Source organism: Rattus norvegicus, chromosome 5, assembly GCF_036323735.1.
Source record: "Rattus norvegicus strain BN/NHsdMcwi chromosome 5, GRCr8, whole genome shotgun sequence".
Lineage (NCBI taxonomy): Eukaryota > Metazoa > Chordata > Mammalia > Rodentia > Muridae > Rattus > Rattus norvegicus.
In genome coordinates, this window is record NC_086023.1 from 112,002,364 (window position 1) to 112,020,357 (window position 17,994).

General features: G+C 35.3%; 1 long non-coding RNA gene across 3 annotated transcripts in view; it reads left to right on the forward strand.

Moving 5' to 3' along the window:
• LOC108351001 (uncharacterized) overlaps positions 1 to 16,916 on the forward strand; it is a 28,955-nt gene extending 12,039 nt beyond the window's left edge. The window contains exons 2-5 of one of the 3 annotated variants that reach the window (XR_001837998.3): positions 7,464 to 7,525; positions 9,519 to 9,667; positions 11,033 to 11,089; positions 12,413 to 16,916. This is a non-coding gene — a long non-coding RNA (uncharacterized LOC108351001). The other 2 variants (XR_005504851.2, XR_010051865.1) reach the window with 2 other exon arrangements.
• The last annotated feature ends 1,078 nt before the right edge of the window (positions 16,917 to 17,994 follow it).

A 17,994-nucleotide genomic window follows, 5' to 3' on the forward strand; every position in this document is an offset into this window, starting at 1 on the left:
GCAAGTGACCATAGGTGTGCGGATTTGTTTCTGGGTCTTCAATTCTATTACATTGATCTACCTGTCTCTCTCTGTACCAATATCATGCAGTTTTTATCACTCTCACTCTGTAGTACAGCTTGAGGATAGGATGGTGATTCCCCTAGAACTTCTTTTATAGTTGAGAGTTGTTTTCACTATTCTGGGTTATTAAATTATTTTAGGGGAAGTTGAGAATTTCTCTATTTCTGTGAAGAATTGAATTTAAATTTTGATGGGGATTGCGTTGAATCTGTAGATTGCTTTTGGAAAAATGGTTATTTTTATCTGTTAATCTTGCTGATCCATGAACATGGGGGTTCTTTTCATCTTCTGATGTCTTCTTTGTTTTCTTTCTCCAGAGACTTGAAGTTCTTGTCATACAGATCTTTCACTTACTTGGTTAGAGTCACACCGTTATTTTATATTATTTGTGACTATTGTGAAGGATGTTTTTTCCCTAATTTCTTTCTCAGCCTGTTTATCCTTTGAGTAGATGAAGGCTACTGAATTATTTAGTTAATTTTGTATTGAACCATTTTGCAGAGGTTGTTTATCAGTTGTAGGAGTTCTCTGGTAGGATCCTTGGGGTCACTCATGTATACTATTATATCGTCTGCAAGTAGTGATAAGTTGACTTCTTCGGTTCAAATTTGTATCCCTTTGATCTCCTTTTGTTTTTTAAGTGCTCTGACTTGAACTTTGAAAACTAAGTTAGATAAATAGGGAGAGAATGGGTAGCCTTGTCTTGTCCCTGATTCTAGTGGGATTGTTTCAAGTTTCTCTCCATTTAATTTGATGTTGTTTATTGGTTTTCTGTATATTGCTTTTATTATGCTTAGGATGTGTATTAATTTCCTGATCTTTCTAAGACTTTTAACATAAAGGGATGTTGTATTTTCTCACAGGCTTTTTCAGCATCTAATGAGATGATCATAATTTTTTTCTTTCAGTTTGTTTATATAGTACATAACACTGATGGATTTCTCTATATTGATCCATCCCAGCATCCCTGGGTTGAAGTCAACATGATGGTGGTGAATGATCATTTTAATATGTTCTTGTATTCAATTTACCAGAATTTTATTGAGTACTTTTACATCAATATTCATTATTAAAATTGTTCTGAAATTCCCTTTCTTTGTTGGGTCTATGTGTGGCTTAGGTATCAGTATAACTGTGCTTTCATAGTATAAACTAGGTAATATTCCTATTGTTTCTATTTTGTGGAATAGTTTAAGAAGTATTACCATTATGTCTTCTTTCAATGAGTGATAGAATCCTGTACTAAAACCATCTGGCCTTGGACATTGGGCCTTTTTTCTAGGTTCAGGGACTTTTGATTATTTCTTCTCTTTCTGCAGGGGTTAAGGGACTATTTAGAAAGTTTACCTGCTCTTGTTTTTAACTCTGGTATGTGCTCTCTGTATAGAAAATGAGCCATTTCCTCTGGATTTTCCAGTTTGTTGAGTGTAGACTTTTGAAGTAGGATCTGATGGATTTTTAAAATTTCCTCAGTTTCTGTTATGTTTCCCTTTTCATTTATGGTTTTGTTAATTTGGATACTGTCTCTGTGCCCTTTAGTTAGTTTGGCTAAGGGTTTATCTATATTGTTAATTTTCTCAAAGAAACAGCTCTCAGTTTTGTTGATCATTTGTACAGTTCCAGTTGTTTCTAATTGGCTCATTTCAGCTGTAAGTTTGATTAATTCCCTGCTGTTTACTCCTCTTGGGTGTGTTTGCTTCTTTCTGTTCTAGAGCTTTCAGATGTGCTGTTAAGTTGCTAGCATAGGATCTCTCCAATTTCTTTATGAAGGTACTCAGTGCTATGAATTTTCCTCTTATTAATGCTTTCATTAATAAGTCCCATAAGTTTGGGTATGCAATGCCTTCATTTTCATTAAATTCTAGAAAGTCTTCAATTTCTTTCTGTATTTCTCCCCTAATTAAGTTATCATTGAATAGAGAGTTGATCATTTTCCATGAGTATGTTGGCTTTTTGTTGTTTTTGCTGTTATTGAAGTCTAGTCTTTGTCTGTGTTGATCTGGCATTATTGTAGAATGCATGGCATTATTTAACATCTTAGACCTTGGTGCTGTCCTATGAGATAGATCTGAACTTGGTCTGGTCATTGGATTACCTTTCCTCCTGTTTCTTCTCCAATTTTGTCCCTGCAGTTCTTTTAGACAGGAACAGTTCTGGCTCAGAAATTTTGACTGTGGGTTAGAACCTCGGTTTAGGCCGTCTATCTACTGGAGATGGGCTCTTTGAGTTCCCCCTCGCCAATGTTGGGCATTTGGCTAAGGCCACCCTTATTGAGTCCTTAGAGTCTCTCACCTCATGGGTCTCTGGTACTTCCTAGGGAGTCCTCCCCTCCTCCCATCTGCTTATTTCCATTCATTCTCTTGGCTCTGTGGGTTTCTTTCCTGTACCCATCCCACACCTGATCCTGTTTCTCTTTTCCTATCCCCCCTCCCTTCTCTAACCCAGGCCCCTTACTTCCTTTGCCTCCCATGATTATTTCCTTCCCCCTTCTAAGCAGAATTGAAACATCCTCACTTGGGTGCCTCTATTTGTTACACATCGAAGTCTTGACCATATGGATCCACAGACTCTAGAGAGAAGAGAGTTTGCTGACTCTTAACATGGCCGTTCATTTAGTTACATTATACCAATAACATCAACCGCTAAAGTTAGCCACTGAAATTATATTTAAAACACAGAAGTAAAAAAAATGCCTGCTCTAAATGATGGCTTCTTAAAACCCACTCAGCTATTGAAGAAACAATTTAGGTGTATGACCACTTCCAGCATCAACTGTCAAAACACAAGCACAGACAAGGGTAAGCAGTCAATAGAGACTCACAGGGAAAAGGTTTTCATGCTTTTATATGTAGCAACCACTAAATATAGTTCTCCCCATAACCTGCTTCAAACCCAGAGTTTCCACAGCATGCGGTTACCCAACAATAAGGTTGACAGTCATTGCCTATTATCCCTTGAAGGTAGACTATTTCAAATTTGCATTGTTCTTTGAAGATTCTAAATGGTAATTAAGGTTATAAAAGGATATGTGTATATTGGGAATATGAAGAGAGGGATTGACAGATTTGAATATGTAATTCTGCTTCTCGAGGTACATCTGGCGGACAGGTGCATAAGGGGTTGATAACATGGAAGAGACCGTTTAATTGTGCATGACATGTGTTGCCCACAAAGGCAAAGGTTAGACAGTTAAACAAAATGTGGCATTGACCTATGCAGCAATTCCAATTATAAGATCTACTACAGAAAAATTGGTAATAGTACCATAGATTTCACTGGGTGCTGCTGTAGTAAAATTTATAAAGTCACATTGATCATTACTAACTAACTTGACAATGAACTTTAAATATAGCATTAAATAGAAATATTCAAAATAACAATGTGGTCAAATTAAAACTCCTGTAATAAAGATAAATGGAAATCACCCAGTTCATCTTAGATTGAAATAAAATGTTTAGTGATTTAACAATGAGCAAATGAATTCTACCATTTTCTGTGATACATTTAATATATAATTTTAATAAGAATCATCGGTCTACTTTTAAAGGATGATAGTCGTACAGATACTTTTCTTGCGGAATTACTTAGAAATGTAGCAAAGTGTTTAGAGCTGTAGTACATAATACTCTACTGACAAGATGTCTTAGTAAATTTGCTTTCAGCCAAGTCTGGGTTCAGTTTCTGGGGGACACATAGTGAGAGAATAGAACAGACTCCCATACGCTATCTATTCTCTGCCTACCATATTGTAATGATGCATGCATATATATATATATATATATATATATATATATATATATATACACACACACATATATGTGTGTGTGTGTGTATGTATGTGTATAAATTATTAAAAATAAAGAACAAAATATACTCCTGATATGTTAGATGAATTACAGACTCTTTTTAAGATCAATATGTCATTTTCTCATTGTGATTCACTGGGAAAACTTGTGGTATCTGTTTACTGAGCATTAAAAATCAAGAAAAGAAAAAAATGTTAATGCTTACGTTTCACACAAGGGCAAGAATTTTAGTTCAACTCACATGTCTACAGACATGCGAACTGCGTCTCAGCAACTACATGTGTCCATGCAGGTTTAGTTTACTCCCAACATAAATGTGAATTGACTGAGAAGGATAGCAACTAAAAGGGCAAGCATCTTTTTGGGTAGACACCAGAGGATCTGAAATGGAGCAAGTAAAGTAATTGTCTCTAATATGGGAAATGTCATAAAACAACAGGCTTGTTGATGAACATATATCTTGAAAGTTTTTCTGATATCTCTTAAGTGAAAGGATTTAGTAAATGTCAGTTATTTCCACAACCAAATCAGCTTCTTTCATTCTCATTCAGTGACCAAAAGATGCTTTACACCTCACTGGGTCTCTCTGCGGCTTAACTTCTTCACTTTCAATGATGGTATCAGTTTTCTATCATGCTGTTCAAGAATTAAAATATTAGAGATTAACCTAAAATGAAATATTATATACATGCTTTATGGAATGTAAGTTAGGAGGTGTGACAAGTGATAGTATTTTTGCAACAAAATCCTATGGTTTTTCTTATTTTCAATCTTACTCACTCCACATCTGGCAGAAGTTGCCAATCTTTTCCAATCTACAAACATTCATTTCTTCCCTCAATTCTCTTTCTGTACTCCTCCTCTTTACCCTAATTAGCTTTTCTTACCTTCTACAAATATAATTTTTCTTTTTCCCCATAAATACAATTCAAAGGGATACCACTTAATCCCTTTCCCAATCCATTTAACCTCAGCAAGTCCTCCTATGTCTTTACTCTGGACTCCCTATTGTGATAGCTTAGCCCAAGATCTGTATCTGTCTTGCTAAAACATCCCCAACAGACTTGAGCAATATCCTAATATCTGACTCTCAAAATGTCCTTAAAAAAATTTAGCAGGCTACACCCAGACCCACTATTATATAAGATATTAATATGGACATAATTGAGCAGCACAATCAGACCCCATTAAAATGAGAAACCTACCTCAATTCTCAATTTTAGGGTTTTGGAAAGAAATAAGTACCCTCTGAGGACAAACTAAGCAAATTTAGCCTAGTTTTCTTATAGTAGAGAACATTATGGCATTTAATTTACACTGCCTTCTTCCTTATCCACTGCCTCATGAAATATTTACTTAGCACTAATGGTGCACAGAATGCTAACTTTCTGAACAAAGGGATATGTGACCATAGAGCACAAATAAGATTATTTTTAGCTGTGGATTCATGCATTGTCTGTTCTATATCTGTACCTTGTAATAGTTTTTTGTGTATTTTTATTATATTTCTTATCAATAACAATGGTCTTTGTTTTTTGGTCTCTCTGCCTTCCACCTTCTTTCATTTATCTCTGCCCATAACATTACTCTATGACCCCCTTTTTCTATTTGTCATTTTGGGTAATATAAAGTGTTCACAAAATTTCATCAGATTTTCCTGTGTAATCCTGAGTTTAGAAGTAATCATCAAATCTGGTGGCCTTTCCAGCGGTCACATGGGTATTGGGCTTCTGCAAGCAACTGAAAACCACTTTAAGTTTTTATCTGACCCTTGTCAGAAAGGCCACCATCGAGAAGATAAACAATAAGAAATGTTGGCATCGATGTATGGGGAAAGAGAACTATTTTTTGCACTACTGGTGGTGGTAAACTAGTGAAGCCAGTTTGGAGTTGTTTCGGAAGTCTCTTTAAAAATTAGAAGTTTACCTGCCATATAGCAACCTGGCTATACACCAGTCCTAGGTATATATCCTAAGGGGTGTATAGTCTACAACAAAGATAACCATGCTAATGGGGAAACACAATAGCTTACTAGATTTCAGCTAACCTTTGTGTGAACTATATTGGAGAAATAAGAGTATCTTTGTGATAGATTTGATAATTTTGCTTCCACCTTTCAATTAGTCTGTCTTGAAGACGAAGCTTTAATTCCTTCACACAAATATTTACAATTTCACATTGCGGAAGGATATTTATATTTGAATGGTCCTCTTCTTTGATGAATTACTACTTAGCATTTACCAACCTTTGATTTATGTAATATAGCAAAAGTAACTTGTTGATATTAACTGTCTGACTCTATTAGATTGCACTAAATTTTATATATTTAAGAGATTACACCAAGAACCTCAGCTTATTTTAGAATGCAGTATTCTCCAGGAAGAACTGTTAATAGAGACAGAACTCACATCCTCTATTAACATTTTAAATAATAGTTTATGGTGAAAGTGGGCATCAAGCATTGGACAAAAAGAAAAGAAATCCACTTGGTGTTCTTATAATTTTTTTGCTTAAATTTATTGTGTTGTTCAGGATGACAAAACCATGGAATTAATTGGTTCTTAGAAACTTTAGCAATAAAAGGTTTTATATTTAATGCTATTTTCCTCCTGGTTCTCTGTAGTATCTATGACCTCTGTATTTGTAGAGAAGTTAGGGTTGCATGTGTGATAAAGCCAATCCATGGCAGAGCTCAGATTTAATGCAGCTCTGCCAATTCTCTGTTCTCCATCCCTCTACACTATTATCATATTACTACTTTTCACAGAAAGGAAACATAACACTCTTCACAGTGTTGTGTTAGTTAACATTAACAAGTGGCTCTTTAACCCATGGAAAATAATTTCGTGTAAGCACATTTATGTAGCTAACGTTACTATTATAATTTGCTTATATATTCCCGGTGTGATCTGAGGCCATGCACAGTGACGTATCCATGTGAAAGCAAAACAAAACAAACACATAGCAACATAATAAAATATAGCTTGTGTACTCACACTTTTCTTATAAACATTTATAGAATTATACAATGCTTTTTCTTTTTATAATTAATACAATGACATGACTTTGAAGGTTATGAACATTTTAATGGCATATTCTTTAAATAATATTAACATAGTAATAGAATATTGAAATTTATAACCAAAATGCACCTTACTACATTTATCTCACCCATTGGTCTAACAACATTCATTTAGTTTAATGAGATTCAGGGGAAACATCAATGTAATTTATATAAGGAAGTGAATGATTAAAATGAAGCTTCTACAGATTAAGAACACTGGGTTTTTTAAGACATCTGAACCTACTTGGATATACTAAAAGGTAAAGATGTTCTTTTAAACATAAATTTCAACTGACATCTGAACAATGAATAGTAGTTAATGAAAGTAGAGAATGTCCACAGAAGATTCTGGACACAAGAAAAAGTATGTACAAGTCCCTCAAAAGCAAACAGCATAATTAACACAGGGGCCTGAAAAATTGGTGAGAGTCAAACATCTGTGGTAACATGAAGTTTTGATCTTAGCGTTTCTGATTGGTGTTAGTTGGAATCTCAGAATCATTTTGATTTGCATTTCTTTGATCACTCAGGACTTTGAACATGTTTAAGGTGCTTCTCAGCCATTCGAGATTCTTCTGCTGTGAATTATCAGGTTAGTTCTATACCTCATTTTATGATTTGGTTGGTTGTTCGATGGTTAGCTTCTTGAGTTCTTTATATATTTTGGATATTAGTCCTCTATCAGATGTGGGGTTTGTGAAGATTTTTTTCCCTATCTGTAGATTGCTGCTTTGTCTTATTGACTATGTCCTTTGCCTTACAGAAGCTTCCAGTTTCATGAGGTACCATTTATCAAATCTTGATCTTAGAGCACGAGCCATTAGAATTCTGTTTAGGAAACTTCCCCCTGTTTCAATGAGTTCAAGGCTCTTTCCCACTTTCTCTTCTATTAGTATACGTGGATTTATGTTGAGGTCATTAGTCCACTTAGACTTGAGCTTTGTGCATTATAAGAAATATGAATCTATTTTCATTTTTCTATAGACAGTCAGTTAGACCAGAATAATTTATTGAAGATGCTTTCTTTTGTCCATTGTGTATTTTTGGCTTCTTTATCAAAGAAGCGGGCATTGGGGGTGTTCTTACCAAATGCTCAGATTGCAGAGGGTTCTCTGGTGTGTATGTCTCAGGATATACTCTCTTCCAGGGAGCAGACTAGCTAGCTGTCTGTCACAGGAGAAAGAACCTGAAGGAAGGGGCTTGCCTCCTCTTTAGAAAGGGTTCTCTGAGCATTAATAGGAGTGATTCCTAGGTGTTCCTATCTGTTCCAAGTGGAAGTTTCTCTGACAACGACTAAATAAGGTACAAATCTATGAGTATAGCAGAATGTCATTAGAAGTTATTTTACTGCTTTGTTCTTTTGGTATACATTTTAGGATGCTTCTACTCTATTCAGTTTTCAGACTATCTTTCAAATGACTCTTAATTTTATCTCTCCCTTCTTATATTTCCCTCTTGTCCCCCTCTCCCTTTTCACTTCCCACATGATCTACCTTTTCCAGTCCACTATCCACACATCAATAACTATCTATTCTATTTCTCTTTCCTATGGAAATATATTTGCCTGTCCCCATTCCTTACTTGCTACCTAACCTTTGTGGTTCTTTAGATTGTTAACTTGATTTTCATTGACTTAACATCTAATATCAACATATAAGTGAATACATACCATATTTGTCTTTCTGATTCTGAGTTACCTTACTCTAGAAAATATTTCCTAAATCTACACATTTACCTGTGAATTGCATAATTTCAGTTTTTTAATGGTTGAGTAATAGATAATCGGATAAATGTACTACATTTTCTTTATCCATTCACCTGGTTTGTGAAATATAGTTTGTTCCCAAGACTTGGCTCCTATGAAGAGAGTGAAATTGAGTATTGTTGAACAAGTGTCTCTGTGGTAGGATAAAGCATCCTTTGGATTTATGCCCGAGAATGGTATAAATGAATCTTGCAGTAGATCAATTCTCATATTCCTTAGGAACTGCCACAGTGACTTTCAGAGTGGCTATATGAGTACGAATTCCCATTACTAATGTATGAGTGTTCCCTTTACTCCACATCCTTGCCAGAATTAGTTGTTATGTGTTTTATGTCTTAGTCTGTCAGACAAGAATAAGATGAAATGTCAAAGTATTTTTGATTTGCATTTTAATTTCTCTGATGATCAAAGATGTTGAACATTTATCTATTTCTCAATCACTAGAGTTTCCTTTTTACAGAGTTCTTTGCTTAGTCCTGTGCTCCATTTTCTTAAACTGGGTTGTTTTTGATGTCTAGGTTTTTGTTTGTTTCGTAGGGTTTATTTTTAATTTGTTTGTTTTGGTTTTAGTTCTTTGTGCATTTTGGATATTAGAATCCTATAATTATTCCCGTATAAGATAAGAAGCTGTGAAGCTGGTAAAAATGGCTGCTACTTTATATAAACAGTGCCTTTTGCAGTATGGAAAATTTTCAATTTTATGAGTTCTCATATATTATTATTGACCTTAGTACCTATGCTTATTGTGTTTTGTTCAGAAAGTCTTTCCTGTGTCAGTGAGTGCATGACTATTTCCCACTTTCTCTTCTATGTGGTCCAGTGTTCTGGTTTTATGTTGAGGCCTTTGATTTACTTGGAATAGAGATCTCTGCAGAGTAAATCAGTAACATTCTTACCAAATGGACTGAAAAAGAAATCAGAGAAGCAACACTTTTCACAATAGATTAAAATCATATGAAGTATTTGGAGGTAAGTGTAACCAAGCAGGAGACATTCTTGTGTTATAAAAACAAAACAAAACAAAACAAAATTTCAAGACATTGAAGAAAAAATTGAAGGAGATATCAGAAGATCTCCCATATTCAAAAATTAGTAAGATTAATATAGTAAAAATGACTCTCCTACCAAAGTAATCAAGAGATTAAATTCAATCCTTATAAAAATTCCAACTTAAATCTTCATAGGTCTGTAAAAAATAACTTTCAACTTATATGGAAAAACAGTAGTTGTGGGATGCTTTTAAAAATTTTAAATAATAAGGAGCAAAATCATCATGACTTTGCTACAGAGATGTAGAGATAAAAAAATCATGGTGTTTTCATAAAAAACAGAAACATTAATCAATGGGATATAATTAAAACCACAAATATAAAACCAACTATCTCTGGACTCAGTTTTATTTTTATTCCTTTTTAAAAGGCCAGTAGGACACATTGGAAAAAGATACCACCTTCAGCAATTGGTGCTGATCAAACTCAATCTAGAAGAATTCAAATACATTCATACTTAATACCATATAGAAGAGATGAGCAGGTTTAAGGAAGAAATTAATGAAGAAATTTGGGACAGGTACAACTGTAAAAATCTTAAAATGATACTCTTAAATTATGGTCAATATTTTGCATTTTTAGTAAGCTTTTTCAGAACTGAATGTCATGCAAAAGCTAGACATCTGACTGCTCAACGTGAAGAGACCTTATCTGAGTATGATCTTATCCTGAGAATCAGCCAGAAGCTGGTCCTTCAAACTTTCCATGAGAAGCCTACTATATTCAATATGCACATATATCAAGGTGTCAGGAGGTTGTACACGAGAAAGGTATTAGGTGACATTTAACTTCATGCACAGAAATATACATGACAATCCTCATTTCTTCTCTCTACATTCTCACTTTATTCCATTCTTTTTCTACTTTTTTAAAATCATGGCTCCATGTCCTGATAAAAAAAAGTGATTTTATTCTTGATTACTTTAAAATTTATATGTTCAGTCCTTTCAATGGTAATTTACTTCCCCCTCTAAATTAGGATTTTTCAAAATGCAAACATTCATTTTTCATATATTTTACATAATACCTACTATGTCCTAGACATTTTGTAAGCACTTAGCAGTAAAAGACAATAACAAGTGAGTAAATTCCAGACCTACATTCTCTGCAGTAGCTTGATTTTCTCTTGAGGTAAAAAATGTCACTATGGTTGCATGAACAAAACAGCATGTCAAAGATCACACAGATCATGGCTGTGTAACTTTGCAAGTGTTCTACTGTTCTACTTAGGAACTTGATAAACTTTACAATTTGATAATCAGAACTCTATTTTTTTTTTCCGGAGCTGGGGACCGAACCCAGGGCCTTGCGCTCTACCGCTGCAGAACTCTATAATTTTAATGTAAGTATATGGGTGCCAAAAAATTACACAAAATAATCACAAAGTCTATTTTAATGATTATGTAACTTTTAATGAAGGGATTTGAGTATGTACATGGTTGTTAGAATTTTTATATGACTATTGGATTTCTTGCTTTAACTGTAATGGTACATGCCCTAATATAACACTTGTCATAAAATCATGGTAAATTAGGGGAATTATTTTTTTATAGGAATGTATTTCTGTTCAGAAAATATTTGTAGATAAGCCACTGTTCTAGGTTATGTCATAGCTTGGAGCTACTATAGAATAGAGTCTGTTCTATACCAGTAGGTTTGATTGAGTATTGTGAGAGTTTAACAACACTGAAGAGTTGTGAATAGAGGTTATAAAGGATTCAGGAATGAAAATTGTGAAGCATAATTTCAATATTTGAGATGTTGTATCAATATGTCAACATGTAGTTAATGAGTGATAGGCAAAATGAAAGTTTAAAACTCTGCCTTCCATTTGTGAGTCTAGATAATGGATTCATCTAAGTTGTTTCTCATTGTCCTCACCACTTCCCTTTGGCATTTAGTAATAAAATAGTTGAGGCAATAGGTATCTCTAGATATGAGGTATAAAAAATTCATTTACTTTCACTCCATGTGTTTTAATGATTACCTATTGGACAAAGTAATTGTCAAGATATTGAGAAATCAAAATGTGGTGCTGTTCATATGCTTGAGTGTATGACATTCAATGGAGACAGGAAACTAAATAGAAAATTATAATACATAGCTGAAAATAGGAGTATAGCAAAGATATTTGCAGTGTAAACTCTGGAGTCTAACACAATTGGATGGGGAGTTTAAGTTCAATTGCTTTCAGATATATAGACCTTGGCAGTCATTCAACATCTGTGGCACTTCCAGTAGTAATTGAGACCCATAGATGCTGCTAAGATGAGATGATTTTCTCAACTGTTCAGCACCGTGCTTGGAGCGTAGTAGATAGTAGATAGTAGTAATCCTTGACTGCTATTTACTATAAATAAAGGAATACACATACTGACACAGCACAAGAGCGAGTCCTTGAAGTTGGAAAGTCCCTTTATTTGCGACACAGACTTCATCCTTATGCTTGAAACATAAATGCTGATTAGAAAAGGTAGAAAATGTGCTCTCTGTTACAGGGGAATGTGAGTTATTATCTGAAAATATTTAGTGCATGTTTGGAATTCTACAAGAAATTTCTATATTTGGAGAAAAAGATCCAATCGTTATCTGGAAAATTAAGCCATTAAAGAGTCTTGTATTATGTTATGTACTGAGATATCAACTTGTTCTTTCTTTTCTTTAGTTTCGACTTTGAATAAAGCCCTGATATTCTTCTAATGAGTCTTCAAAATCTTTTTTCCACTTTCTTCATTCTAGTAATTAATTTTCATTTATAATAAAAATAAAGCAATCAGAATATTTAACTTAAATAGAATAGAATGCTTCTTTACTCCAGTTTGTCAGTAACAGTAAAACTTAGCTATATAGAATCATTACTTTCCTAGATTTTCTGAAACTAGCCATAAGAGATAATCCATTCTCAGAATTCTGTTCTTGTTTATGTGATGATAAAATGATGAGTGAAAGATATAGGACAATTTATTTTGTCTGATTTGCATGTCTTTTAAAATACTTTGCCCAGGAGATCTGATGCAGTCCACAGACCTGGGAACATAAACTCAGTTATTATTGGCATTTGATTCAGCCTTTTTCTCTTATCTCCCATACCCTTACCTGCTCTGTTTACCTCATTCCATGGAATATCCTCGTGCATGAGGATGAAATTCAGCTAAGAACACCTTGTGAAGTTTTTTTCTGTAATCAAAACTTCTGCTTGTCCAGTGTCAATGGCAAGTTACATGCAGTCCAAAGCCTGTCCCAGACCATGTGGCTTTATGCTATCTATTCCTAATAAAACATAACTATGTCGATTAGTTTTGTCAACTTTACACAAGCTAAAGTCACCTGGGAAGAGAAACGCTCACCTGAAGTATTGCCTATTTAAGATTGCCTGTAAGCATGTCTGTGTGGAAATTTTCTTTGTGGCTGGTTGATCCTAAGCCACTGCATGTGCTGTCACCCTAGGCATGCTGTCTTATAAGGAAAGAAGCAGAGTAAGCCATGAGAAGCAAGCCAGTAAACACTATTCTCTTGTGGCTCTTGCTTCAGTCCTACCTTGAGTTCTTGCTCTGACTTCTGTTCCTTGATGGATTGAATGGGAGAGTATGCCAAATAAAGCCCTTCTTCCTCAAGTTGGCTTTGTCATTATCTTATTACAGCAAGAGAAAACAAAATAGGAAAATGCATCACTGAGATCCTCAAGAGCTTTGGATAAATGAGTATATGAAATATCCTTAGGAAGTGTTCTCAATCAGATTTGGTAAGAACACATGTCATGGTTAAACCTATGAAGAAAGATAAGACTATACAGAGTCCCTCACTCCTTACACAATCACTCTCCTTTTGTAGTGTGGTGTATATCACATGTGTTGGGGCTTAAGAAGACATAGCATAGGTTCAGAGGATGACATCATCTGTCTTGCTCCATGGACCAATGCCTTTTTTCCCCACGAGAAAGAATTCTCTCTGAACATTGAAGCTTGGCATTTCTGATACTGTGTCAGAGCAGGGAGCTACAGGGATCCTCTATTCTTTTTCTGTTTTCAGTCCTCCAATATTAGTTTGAATTCACACATGACTATTCCTGGTTTTTACAAAGGTAAATTAGGGATACAGCTTTCTTAACCACAGAATCATTTATTCATTAAGAAATCATCTCTTGCCTTTTTTCACTATCATAAATGGCCAAGAGATGGACTACAAGGTTTACTTGACTAGATAGCCTCCAAAAACTGTATGAAAAGATCAACCACATCTGTAAATGGAAATTTCTAGGCAAAGCTCTTGAAATCCAACACAAGGTAATTTATTCATTCAAGTTGATAAAGTGCTATATAAAACTTTTTTTGGCTGGTTTCATTCAGACACAATTGAAATAAAAAACAGTAAACGCAAAAAATAAATATTGAAAAACTAAGCTATTATGTTTTGTTTTGGCAGACAGGTTTCCTTGTTGAGACAGAATTATTTAGATTGATCTAAAGAATGTGAGGTAAGGTTGGGACTGAAATACAGCTTGCTTCAAAAAGATACAAAATTTTAGGACAGATTTCTCTCAGGTTTAGAATATGTCTTTGCCATCATGAATTTTAATTATGTCATCTCATTTGAAACTTAAGAAAATGCCAGGGCATTTCTAAAAATGATCTTACCACTTTGACCAAATGGACAATGCCAGAAGAATTTTGTAGTCTCCTTTCTCCAGAATTAACTAAAAACAAATAGTTTCGTGAATCTGTTCTTATTTCTTTTATTTTTTAATGTTTCCTAAAGTGAATCACTTGATAGCTATTTGCTTATAACAGTGCATGCTTAAAATGTCTTCTTTTAATTAGCCAAGATCAGAAATGAGTTTTGGGTGGCTATGGCTGTCCCAAAGTTCTCTCTAGTGAAAAAGGGACAAATAAAGTTACAAAGAATAAAATGGTTTTCTTATAGTTTTTAGTCAAGTAGGAAGTGTTATAAATCTGCATGCTGTTTCTCTTGTATTCCCTAGAACATCTAACCCACAATATCTACTTCAATGATTAGAGTTTTTCTTCCCATAGTAAGTCATTTATTGAATAGGAAAACAATTAACTTGTCTTCCTTGTCCAAACCACTTATTCTCACTTATTGCTCTCTACTAATATTTACTGCAACCATAAAAGGTGTGTGCCGTAGTCCAGAAGCTGGTTACTTGTAAGTCTGATGAGATTCTTAACGTTAAACTCAATGGGATGGTAAATAAAACTAGCAAATGCATGGTATGGATGCTGCAACAACCGGACCAACATAAACTGAATTCTGTTAAACGTAAATTTGATGGTATTCCAAAATTAAAAAAAATCTGCTATCATATTTTAGTCCTGTAGAATCAACATTTTATTGGATTTTCAGAGATATTTTAGTGAGTAGAAAAGTTTATGGAGTGGAGAAAGGCAGGAGATTGCCAAGGACATTGAACTAAAATACCATTTCACCCTTATTTGTCAGTTATAACAGCCATATTCTAATGCTATTGACCGTCTTGTTGAATTTCTTTCCTCAAGTTTCTTTTGGAAATCTTTGATTTCTCTTCCCTTATACAATGCTCACAGAATGTCTCATGTATGGCCTGTACAATTGCTGAACTATAGTGGGTACAAGGAATCAGAACACTCATTCCCTTCTCAGGATGATATGAATAATGATATGGCAGTAAAAATTAAATCCGGATAGTGTGGCGCCCTCACAATTAAATCCAGTCAAATTCCGGCTCCCAGCATGGTGTCACCGAACATAGACATAAAACGTCCACCAACCTGTGCTAGCAGCAGAAAAATATTGGATAGTGAGTCAGGTAGAAACTGGACAAATTTTAATGAAAGTTCCCCTTATGGATAAAGCATGTTTGAGAAATACAACCTTTTAGATAAAATTAATAACAATCATTAATAATAATAAACAGTAATAAAATAATCTTTCTTCATATGTCAACTGATGCACTGTTCTAATACCTGAAAAAATGTGTTTGAGGATAGAAAAAGTTATTTCACATGGGCTTAGAAAAATATGATTTTTTTTCCTGGTATTAGGGGTCAGTCATTCATTAAGTAAATGCTACTTAAATTTTTTTCGTCTTCTTAATGATCCATTACTATTCTGTTTTCATTCTTTTCTTCCTTTGTTCCTTCCTTCCCTCCTTCCTTCCTTCCCTCCTTCCTTCCTTCCTTCCTTCCTTCCTTCCTTCCTTCCCTCTTTCCTACAATATGGCAAGAAATGTTTTGTCTCCATTCATCAACAGATATATTGTACAGTGGAAATAACATGTTTCTGATTGATTTGAAGATTAGTGACTAATAAAAATAATACTATTTGATCCCAGGGCATAAAAATGTTTATAGTTCTTCCCCTGTCTTGCTAATATCTAAGTTTTATAATACCTAAATGCAGGATAAGAATTTTGGGTGTTCTGCTGGCTGGCAAATGATTTAGCAGATAAGGCACTAATCCCTAAGCCTAATGTCCATAGTTTGATGTTAGGAACCCACATAAAGGTCCATAGACATCACTGAATCTACAAAATTTCCCTGTGACCTCACCAAGGACACTATATCATATACACCATACAGACTTCATTCATTTACACAACACTATACAAACCAATGGAAATAATAAATACTTAACTGAGAACAATTGCTCCTCAGCTTTCCCTATTGTATATACCTTCATTTTTATTACCTCACCTATAATGAAGGGGTGATGGAACAATTTATATTTCCATCTTTTTATATGATATATATTATGCCACATAATTATTTTTATAATAACAACTATCATGAAATAATTGATTCTAAAAGATGGTTCTTTTTTTAAAAAAGATTTATTTATTTTTTCTACATAAATACGCTGTAGCTGTCTTCAGACACACCAGAAGAGGGCATCAGATCTCATTATAGATAGTTGTGAGCCACCATGAGGTTGCTGGGACTTGAACTTAGGACCTCTGGAAGAGCAGGCAGTGCTCTTAACTAGTGAGCCATCTCTCTATACTGTACTCACTAATACATAGATATTAGCCAAAAAAATTAAAAATTAATAAAACCACAGATTACCCCAAGGTACAGTCCACAGAACTCAAAAAACAACAAGCTGAAGGGCACAAGTGAGGAGGCCTCTGTCCCACTTGGGAGGGAGCAGAATGAAACCACAAGGAGGAGGGAGAGAAGGAGGGAGGGAGGGAGGGACCTGGGGGTGAAAGTGAACTGGGATGTGGGGGACAAGGACTGAAGCCCTGAGAGCCAGAAGAAAGAATGGAAACAGGTGACCTCCAGAGGAAAGGGGTTGGGAGGACCCTCCAGAATGTACCAGAGACTTGGGAGGTGAGAAACTCTCAGGACTCAAAGTGGGGGACCCTGGAAGAAATGTACTACTGTGGGGAGAGGGAACTTGTTGAGTCTACCTTCAGCAGAAAGATAGGTCTTTAAGTGAGGGATGGGGTTGACATTCCACAGCCAAAACTCTGACCCATAATTCTTCCTGTCTGAAAGAACTGCAGGGATGGAAATGGAGAAGAGCCTGAGGAAAAGAAGGTCCAGAGACAGGCCCAAAGGGGGATCCAGCTTAAGGGGAGGCCCCAAGACCTGACACCATTACTGAGACTGTGAGGTGCTCACAAAAGGGGCCTATCATAAGTGACCTCTGAAAGACCCAACAAGCAGCTGAAAGAGTCAGATGCAGATGTGTGCACCCAACCAATGAACAGAAGCTGCTGACCCATGTGTTTGAACTAGGAAAAAGCTGGAGGTAGCTGAGGAGGAGGGTAATCTTGTAGGAGGACCAGCAGTCTCAATTAACCTGGACCCTTGAGATCTCTCAGACACTGGATCACCAACCAGTGATCCTGATATGAGGCCTCCAACACATGTACAACTACTGGGTTTAGTCAGAGACGATGCACCTAACCCTCAAAAGATTGTAGGTCCCAGGAATTTTAGAGGTCTGGTGGGGTGATTGGGGTATAGACATCCTTGTTAAGACAGTGGGGACAGGGATGAGGTGTGTGATGTGGCACTGTCAGGGACAAGAAGAGAAATAAAATCTGGAGGATAGATAGATAGATAGAAGATAGATAGATAGATAGATAGATAGATAGATAGATAGATAGATAGATAAGGTGCTTAGCTGTGGTTGTACTCATCATAGTGGTCGCTGTTTGCTAATTGCTTTGCATATCTCCTTTTCATGTGGGTTTGGAAGCATTGTTAAAATTGGATTATCAGTTCGTGGTATGTAATGGTTGTA